General features: G+C 33.2%; 1 pseudogene; it reads right to left on the bottom strand.

The window, feature by feature from the left end:
• Positions 1–8,922: 8,922 nt before the first annotated feature.
• Positions 8,923–9,663, bottom strand: LOC123393912 (annotated as a pseudogene).
• Between the last annotated feature and the right edge of the window lie 318 nt (positions 9,664–9,981).

The raw sequence follows: 9,981 nt of genomic DNA, 5'->3' as shown, positions 1-9,981 counted from the left end.
AAGTGGTGAAGGCAACGTTTAAAAAATTAAAAACTAGAATTCTAACTGAAAGAAATTACTTGCTTTGTATCTGGATTAAAATATACATTATTTGACTCATTCTAGATTATTAGTTCTTATGATTGATCACTTTTGGTAAACTCTAATGTTTGCGTAGCTTTTCCCAGAGTACACTATTATGAACTGATTTATCAACCATTCAGTGGTTCTACAATAACTTCTATAGTCTAAGAAACTATAAAATAATATAGAAACTTGTAAGTCATGCTAACAAATGCCTTAAAACAATAATTTAATAATCTGGAAATTTCTCTAATTTAAGAAACCAAAATCTTTATAATATAAGAAACCGATTTCTTTATCCTCTACTTAGCTCAGATCTCATGTACTTTAATTATTAAAATTTTTTCTCCTCCTATGTCTACAATAAATTTGCATTTTGTTCTCATTACTTTGAATTAACTTATATGGATTTAATTTTTAATACATTTAAATAAACTCAGGAAATACATATTTCATTATTTAAAAATCAGGGAGACTTTAAATGATTGAGTAAAGAAGTAAATTAAATGCATTATTTTGTATTTCACATATAACATATAGGTCTGTATGTTTGCAAGATTAATTATGCAAAATCAAACAACTATAAAACTCATGTGACTGAAATTTCTTCTACACCTTATATACTTTTATATGAAGAGAAAAATGATAATCTGATAATGTCCATATTGTGTCTTTGTGTTGATATATATTCAACCCAGTATTTGACATATTTTTTATTTTGACAGTTTTCAGAAAGTGGTCTGAAACATTATCAAAATATTAAGATGTATTTGATTCATTAAATCAAAAGTAAATAATGTTCCTTATGGTTTTGTACTATGATATGATTGGGTCCTAATTCTAATTCAATTCAGCAAAACTTACTGAATACGTATTCTATATATGTACCTTATAGAACTAAAATCATGAAGGAGGTATTGTACTCTGCCTTTAAAAACAAAATGAAAACTGAAATTAAGGCAGCTAGTTTTCACCTATCATCTATTTACCTATCACCTATCTATCATCTCTATCTATCTATCATCATCTATCTATCTTTTATGAAATGAAATAAAAAGACATACAGTAATCACCAAATACCTCAAAGTTAGTTAATCAGGGTATATCACTATTAATTTAATCTAGGTCAGTGGTGCGCAAACAGGAATGACTTCCATCCCCATGGTATCGATAATATCTAAAGATATTTTTGATCATTATAACTGGTATAGGATCAGGGAGAGGTTATAAAATGCATTAGCACGTAGTGGGTAGAAGGTAGAGGCCAGGAATGCTGGTAAACATCCTACAATGTACAGTACTATCTTCCACAATTATCTGGCCATAAATGTCAGTAGTGCTGAAATTCAGAAACCTTGATCTAGATCATAGGAAGCTTATTGCATTAAGATATTTTATATAAGTGATAAGTTTATACAATATATACAGTTTAGTTTTTAGATCCTTAAAATATTAGTATTACTGGAGAGTACTCTCAGAAATAAAGATACTGAATAAATTAATGAACTACTATTTAATAGAAAAAAAGGAAAGGAAAGTTATAGGAGATGAACAAAGAAGAGTATGGGATTTCAAAGTTATTAAAATTGGAATGGCCCCATATAGGCCAGCACCCTAGTGTTCTCATAAAAATACTATTACATCATCTAATCATATAGTATTTATTTAGGCATAGTATTACAATGATGCCAACACACTTTCTTTTTTTCCCTGATACAATCATTGGTGGAAATATTGGTGTTGGAGAGTACTTGCCCATGCAAGCTATCATGCTGTGTTTTAAAACTGTGTTAATCTTATCTGAGGATTTCATCAGAGAGTTAATGAAATCAATGTATTGTTGCCATTCTATAGTAAAGATCCACCACTGAAAAGTATGTGCTCTTTTCCCCAGGTAGATTAAGTATTCATTTCAACAGCATTTCTTTTTAATTAAAATAAAAGTTCAGGCTAAGTTAAAAGTAATAAGACAGAAAGTGTATAAAGATGCAAAATCCCAAAATGGTGGTCTGACAGCAAAAGAACTAATAAAAAAACAAGGATGACATGGTTTTTATTAGCAAGCATTCACCACAAACTTTGAATCAATAGTTTCCAGTAAAATAAACATAAGAAATAGAACTGTTCTTATAGGTTCTTCTAATTCATCATTTAAATTGTTTCTTTCATTTCCTCTCCCACTTCCAACATTTGCAAAAACAACTAATATTTATATTGTTACTTCTTTAAATTCTATTTACTTTATACCGAATGAATTGGCACTATAAAATCCAGCCAACTGACTAGAATATTAATATTTGTGGTTTCATGTCCTTATCACATTATCTATCTTCTATCTATCCATCTATTATCTATCTATCACTTATCTATTATAAAATACATATATTCCCAAGGCTTCTGAGAAAACGTCCTCATAAATCACTTATTTTATTTATTACTTTATGAAGGTCAAAACTGTACTCAATATCTTAATTTCCAAAAGATTTATGTTATGATACAGAGTAGGAAACATTTTCACTACTGCATTCATTTTCTATTCACTCAACAATTAATTAATTGTGTGCCAGTCACTTTTCACAATACTGAACGGTATGGTGGTGAACAAAGTAGGTAAGGTTCCTGTCCAACGAAAACTCACATTGTGGTGCAGAGACAACAAATAAAATATAGAGATGGAGATGGAGTGACACAGAAAGAAAGGCAAAGATAAATTATTTGATAGAGCTGGTTTAGTAAGCTGGTCAGGGATGACTGCCAAAGGGAGTCATTTGGACAGAGACATGAAAGAACTAGTGAGTACACAAGTATCTGGGAGAAGAATGTTTCAGACTAAAGTAAAAACAGCTCTCATATGTTAAGTTGAAAATTGACATCAAGGCCAGTGTGGCTAGGATGGATTGAAGAAAGGAAAGATGGTGCTAAGGTTGAAGAGATAGCAAGGGCAAATTCATGAAGGGCCTTATAGAATTTATAAAACTCTATTACCAAAGGTTAAAGAAATAATATAAGAAAACATCTGATATCACTAGTGATGAATTAACAAAACACTGCATTCATCATCAGAAAGAGATTTATAAACTACTTGCTAGGCACTGTAGTGAGTTGGAAACTATTTTAGATTACTAGACCAATGGTACGAGATAACACTTTGGGGCAATTTCAGATATCCCCAATGATATTTAATGGAAATATGACATACTTCTTAAAGTTTCTAAATATAAATTAATTTAAATAATTGTATTTCTTAAATAGATGCCATGTTTGTACAGTAAGCATATGACATAGCCCCACTTTAGATGATTATATAATCTGGCAGAGAAGATGATATATACACAATAGAACAGAAAACAATGAGAGAATTTAGCCAGCACTGATACAGGAGGAATGTGTTTTGTGGATTATAATTAAAGAGTAGGGAGACCATATAATTTATTTTATAATCAAACTGGAACATTTCTGCAAGTGAAAGGGGGAACAACTAATAATCTTGCTGGGCAAAATAGTGCAAATTTCACTGTTCAAAGTAAATCAAGACACAAGTTAGTGATATGTCTATAGAATTCCAGAAAAGGAGAGTTAATTGTAAATTAAAATGACTCCTGAAGTCTTCTTCAAGAATATGATACCTGCACTTGGCTGTGTCTAGGATGTAACTAGGCCGAAGGAAATTGAGAATAAATTCTAGTCTAGGGAAATAACATTATAAGAGACATATCAATTTAACAATCACCGTAAGATGAAACTTTGATGATTGTGAAAAGTTACAGACAATATTGGATGGTTAAGGAACAGATGGGTTGAGGTATAGTAGTAGAACAGACTAATAGATTTGAAATATCGTGAAAGTCTTTTTTTTAATTTATTTTTTATTTTCAGCATAACAGTATTCATTATTTTTGCACCACACCCAGTGCTTCATCCAATCCCTGCCCTCTATAATACCCACCACCTGGTACCCCGACCTCCCACCCCCTGCCCCTTCAAAACCCTCAGATTGTTTTTCAGAGTCCATAGTCTCTCATGGTTCACCTCCCCTTCCAATTTCCCCCAACTCCCTTCTCCTCTCTAACTCCCCATGTCCTCCATGCTATTTGTTTTGCTCCTCAAATAAGTGAAACCATATGATAATTGACTCTCTCTGCTTGACTGATTTCACTCAGCATAATCTCTTCCAGTCCCGTCCATGTTGCTACAAAAGTTGGGTATTCATCCTTTCTGATGGAGGCATCATACTCCATAGTGTATATGGACCACATCTTCCTCATCCATTTGTCCATTGAAGGGCATCTTGGTTCTTTCCATAGTTTGGCGACCATGGCCATTGCTGCTCTAAACATTGGGGTACAGATGGCCCTTCTTTTCACGACATCTGTATCTTTGGGGTAAATACCCAGGAGTGCAATTACAGGGTCATAGGGAAGTTCTAGTTTTAATTTCTTGAGGAATCTCCACACTGTTCTCCAAAGAGGCTGCACCAACTTGCATTCCCACCAACAGTGGAAGAGGGTTCCCCTTTCTCCACATCCCCTCCAACACATGTTGTTTCCTGTCTTGCTAATTTTGGCCATTCTAACTGGTGTAAGGTGATATCTCAATGTGGTTTTAATTTGAATCTTCCTGATGGCTAGTGAGTATGAATATTTTTTCCTGTGTCTGATAGCCATTTGTATGTCTTTATTGGAGAAGTGTCTGTCTATATCTCCTGCCCATTTTTTGATATGATTGTCTTTTTTGTGTGTGTTGAGTTTGAGGAGTTCATTATAGATCCTGGATATCAACTTTTTGTCTGTACTGTCATTCAAGAGAGTTATTTAAAAATCTATTGGTAGGCATATGACATAAATAGAGTAAAAATACTCTTAAACTCCAGTTTAGTGTGAGATGGGAATATTACAGAACAACATAGGGTATAAAATAAATAGATATTTTAATTCTACATATTTTAATTCTACATCTTTGGATGCATACACATTTTAACAATATTTGTTCCCCCAATCCATGAGTGTGGGATGTTTTCCATTTTTTGTGTCCTTTTCAATTTTTTTAATCAGTGTTTTACAGTTTTCAAAGTACAGGTCTTTCATCTCTTTGGTTAGGTTTAATCCTAAGTATCTTATGGCTGTGGGTGCAATTATATCTTGCATGATAAATTGGAACAAGAATAGTATATGGGTATATCATTGGTATGCAAAGTCAAACCCCATTTTTTGCAGAAATATATTTTTAAGTAAGATTAAGTATTTTATAAGATTTTTAGAGTGACTGCCAGATTTATTCTGCAAAGAAGGTAAACATAAAATAACACACTTACACACACACACACACATATATATATATTACATTTTATGTAAAAATAAGCACTTATGAATACTTCTATATTACTAAAATTATCTTAGCACTTTTTATGAACTTCCTCCAATTTTCTAAACTAAGTATTATAATTATTTTATAGATGAATAAACAGAGCTGAAGAAGTCAGGTAATTAACAAATACCACACAGCTGTTTAGGTGATGGTGAAAATATTCAAACACATTTTTGCATGGTATGAAGTCCATGACTTTTCTATGGTGCCACATTACCTTACATGTGCTCACTGAATTGAGTCTCATATGGCTCACAGAGGTCCCAGTTAAAACAAGAAGCTTGGTACTTACTAACATATCTCATTTATTCTGCTATGATCAGTGTTAGTACTACTTATATTATAAACTTTTCCTTCTTAAAAATAAGAATTGAGTACTTGAATTTAAAAAAAAAATCATTCCTCCTTCTCTACCCATTTTCTACTTGATGTATCTTGGTATTTCTTTTTTTGTTGTTGTTGTTTTTTTTTAATTTAAATTCCAGTTAACATACAGTGTAATATTAGTTCCAGGTGTAAAGTATAGTGATTCAACACTTCCATACAACACTTGTGCTCATAAGAACGAGTGCACTCTTTAATTCCCATCACCTATTTTACCCATTCCCCACTCCATAACCATCACTTTGTTCTATGTATTTTAAAGTCTGTTTCTTGATTTCTCTTTTTTCCTTTTGCTCATTTGTTTTAGTTTTTAAATTCTATATATGAGTGAAATCAGATGATATTTGTCTTTCTCTGACTGATTTATTTCACTTAGAATTATACCCTCTAGCTCCATCATGCAAATGGCAAGATTTCATTCTTTTTAATGGCTGAGTAATATCCCATTATGCATGCGTGTGTACACACACACACACACACACACACACACACACCATTTCTATTTTATCCAGTCATCAGTAAATGGATGCTATATGGGTTGTTTCCATAATTTGGCTGTTGTAGATAATGCTGCTATAAACATTGGGGTACATATATTCCTTTGAATTAGTGGTTTCATATTCTTTGGGTAAATACATAGTAGTTCAATTGTGGGGTCATAGAGTAGTTCTATTTTTAACTTCTTGAAAAATCTCAGTACTGTTTTCCACAATGCTTGCGGCATTTTGCATTCCCAGCAACAGTACAAGACCATTCTGTTTTCTCCACACTTTCACCAGCACCTATTGTTTCTTGTATTTTTGATTCTAACCATTCTGACAAATGTTGCTTTTCTTTTCCCTGATAATGAAGAATGTTGAGCATCTTTTCCTGTGTCCCTAAGCCAAATGTATGTCTTTGAAAAAATGCCTGTTCATGTCTTCTGCCCATTTTTAATTGGATTATTTGTTTTGGGCTGTTGAATTTTATAAGTTCTTTATATATTTTGGGTACTAACCTTTCAACAGATACATCATTTGCAAATATCTTCTCCATTCCATAGGATGTCTTTTAGTTTTGTTGACTGTTTCCTTCACTGTGCAGAAGCCCTTTATCTTGATGGAATCCCAATAGTTTATTTTTGGTTTCATTTTCCTTGCCTCTGGAGACATAACTAGAAAAATGTTGCTATAGTCAATGTCGGAGAAATTACTGTCTGTGTTCTTCTCTAGAATTTTAATTGTTTCCTGCCTCACATTTAGATCTTTAATTCATTTAGAATTTATTTTTGCATATGGTGTAAGAGTGGTCCAGTTTCATTCTTTTGTATGTTGCTGTCCAGTTTTCCCAGTGCCATTTTTTAAAAGACTGTCTCTTTCCCATTGGATATTCTTTCCTGCTTTTTCAGAGATTACTTTACCATAAAGTTGTGGGTCTATTTCTGTGTTTTCTATTCTGTTCTATAGACCCATGTGTCTATTTTTGTGCCAGTGCCATAATGTTTTGCTCACCATAGCTTTGCAATATAACTTGAAGTCTATAATTGTGATTCCTCTAGCTTTGCTTTTCTTTGTCAAAATTGCTTTGGCTATTCAGGATCTTCTGTGGTTCCATACAAATTTTAGGATTGTTCTATCTGTATGAAAAATAATGTTGATATTTTGATGAGGATTGCTTTAAATATATAGACTTCTTTGGATGCATACACATTTTAACAATATTTGTTCCCCCAATCCATGAGTGTGGGATGTTTTCCATTTTTGTGTCCTTTTCAATTTTTTTAATCAGTGTTTTACAGTTTTCAAAGTACAGGTCTTTCATCTCTTTGGTTAGGTTTAATCCTAAGTATCTTATGGCTGTGGGTGCAATTATAACTAGGAGTTATTCTTTGATTTCTCTTTCTGCTTCTTCATTATTGCTGTACTATAATGCAACAGATTTCTGTACTTTTTGTTGTCTGAATATTGTAGCTAGGACTTCCAGTACTATGCTAAATAACAGTGGTGAGAGTGGACATTCCTGTCTTTTTCCTGACCACAGAGGAAAAGCTTTCAGTTTTTCTCCATTGAGCATGATATTAGCTGTTGGTTTTTCATAAGTGACCTTCATTTTATTGAGAAATGTTCCCTCTTAAACCTACTTTGTTGAAGGTTTTTATCATGAGTGGATGTTGTACTTTACCAAATGCTTTTTCTGCCTCTATTGAGAGGATCATATGGTTCTTGTACTTTCTTGATTAATGTGGTGTATCACATTGATGGATTTGTGAATATTGAGCTAAACTTGCAACTCAGGAATAAGTCCCACTTGATTTTTTAAATGTATTGTTGGATTAGGTTTTCTCATACTTTATTGAAGATATTTCTTGAGTTCCATTTAAGCAGTTTGTGTGCAGTCGCAAGTTTCTTCAGGTGAACCTCATAAATCACTTAGTTTTACTTTTAACAGTAAATTCCTAAATCAGCAGTTTCCACAAAACAACTGGTTTTTATTCTTGGAATTTGAAGTAATTCCTCCAGATGTATAGTTTTCCTATTTCTAAAACTAAATTTTTTAACTGTCTTGGGTTGCAAGGAAGTTATACTTTTTTTTCCCCATTTTTAACTCATTTTACTGTTTATATATTGTCACATTAAAATTGGCAGAAGTCCCATTATAGATAGAACAAAAATCTGTCTTACAAGAAAAAATAGTGAAGGTTTCATAAAACTTAAGAGAAGTACCATGGTAACACAAGGATGGTGCAACAGTCTCAGATGACAGTGCCAAGGTGTTTGAGCAGGTAGGAAAAATGCTGCTGCAGGGACATTTGGCCTGAGACCACTGCTGTTTCCTAAGAATTTCCAAATATGCTTGGTAAGCAGATTACTTGTAACAGATGAAGATGGAGTAGGGTACCACTTCTGCAGAATAAATTCTGCAAGGTCCTGGGAAGTGTCTACAAATGTCATCCTGATAAATGGTTGCTGAAGATGATTTTGCAATGGTAGTCCTATGACTAATACCCAGGGAAATTTTACCACCACTGAAATTCTTGGACCAAAAACTAAATGGCTACATATACCAAACCTACACATTGTGAATTAAAATGGTGCCATGTTAGGGCTTATGTTAGAACCAGACCAGGAAAAATTATTCCAGCAGAAGATCTTCATTCTTCTCTTCAGTCAAAAGATTAACAGGCTCCATCACCTCTCCAGCTGCCCTCTATTGCTCCAAGTCCTTTTCCAATTTTCCTGGAGAATCTTTTCCTTCTTTATTTTCTTTAACCAATAGAACTCTTCTGGCTCTCTCTCATCCAGTTTTCTAATGATATAAGCACAAGTATGTTCAATTCCAGGGACAATGGTATATGAAATATCATTTACACATTTGTTGGTTATCTTAATAGCTTCATCCAAAGTAACAAAGGAAGTTTGAAGGGAAAATATTTCTATCAGTAATTCCACTGCTTTGACATAATTTCTCTTTAATTTAGCCAATTGTTCCCCACTTCTCGCTAAACCAGCTGGTTTATAACTGTCAGTTCCTTCACAGTAATGTTCAAATACTGGCAAAATAACACCTGATACATTATCTTTCTTAGCTAGAATCTTCACATAGGATTTATTTACATTTTGGATAACTGTGGTGTTGACATCCCCTGTTATGAACTTGGTGTCAGCAAGAGAAAAGGAAGCTTCTTCATTACTTCACCCATCAGCACTTTAGTCCCTATTATCTTCTTTAGGATCTGTTGAAAACAAAGAGCTAAGGCATCAGACATTTTCTTCAGGAGGTTTCAACCTGTCTGTACTCCTTTTAATCGAGACTTCATGATGGTCTGTGCCATGCATGAGGGAAAGATTTTTAATTTGGTCTTTGCCCTACATTCTGATGGTGATTGTTCCACTCAGTCACCTGGCCAGGCATTGGTGGCTGCAACAATCTCCAGCCACAGGATCTTCCCCTATGGGTTCAGCTGTTTGTTGAAATTATAGTGTTTTTATTTCAGCTATTATAGTTCCTACTAGTCTTATGATTTTGGAAAATATCACTGAGTTTATCGCCAGAGTTAATTAACCAACCAACTAGAAATAGATTTACAAGGAAAAAATAATAATAAAACCCACACTTGTGGAAAATATCTAAGTAATCCATACTAAACAAAGAAGTCTGAACAAGTTGAGTTTTTAAGAAATAAATCCCTTC

Source organism: Mustela putorius, unplaced genomic scaffold (assembly GCF_011764305.1).
Source record: "Mustela putorius furo isolate JIRA1106 unplaced genomic scaffold, ASM1176430v1.1 tig00001073_pilon_pilon_pilon, whole genome shotgun sequence".
Lineage (NCBI taxonomy): Eukaryota > Metazoa > Chordata > Mammalia > Carnivora > Mustelidae > Mustela > Mustela putorius.
The sequence above is the reverse complement of the archived record's forward strand: the minus strand, read 5'-3'. Positions and strand labels throughout refer to the sequence as shown.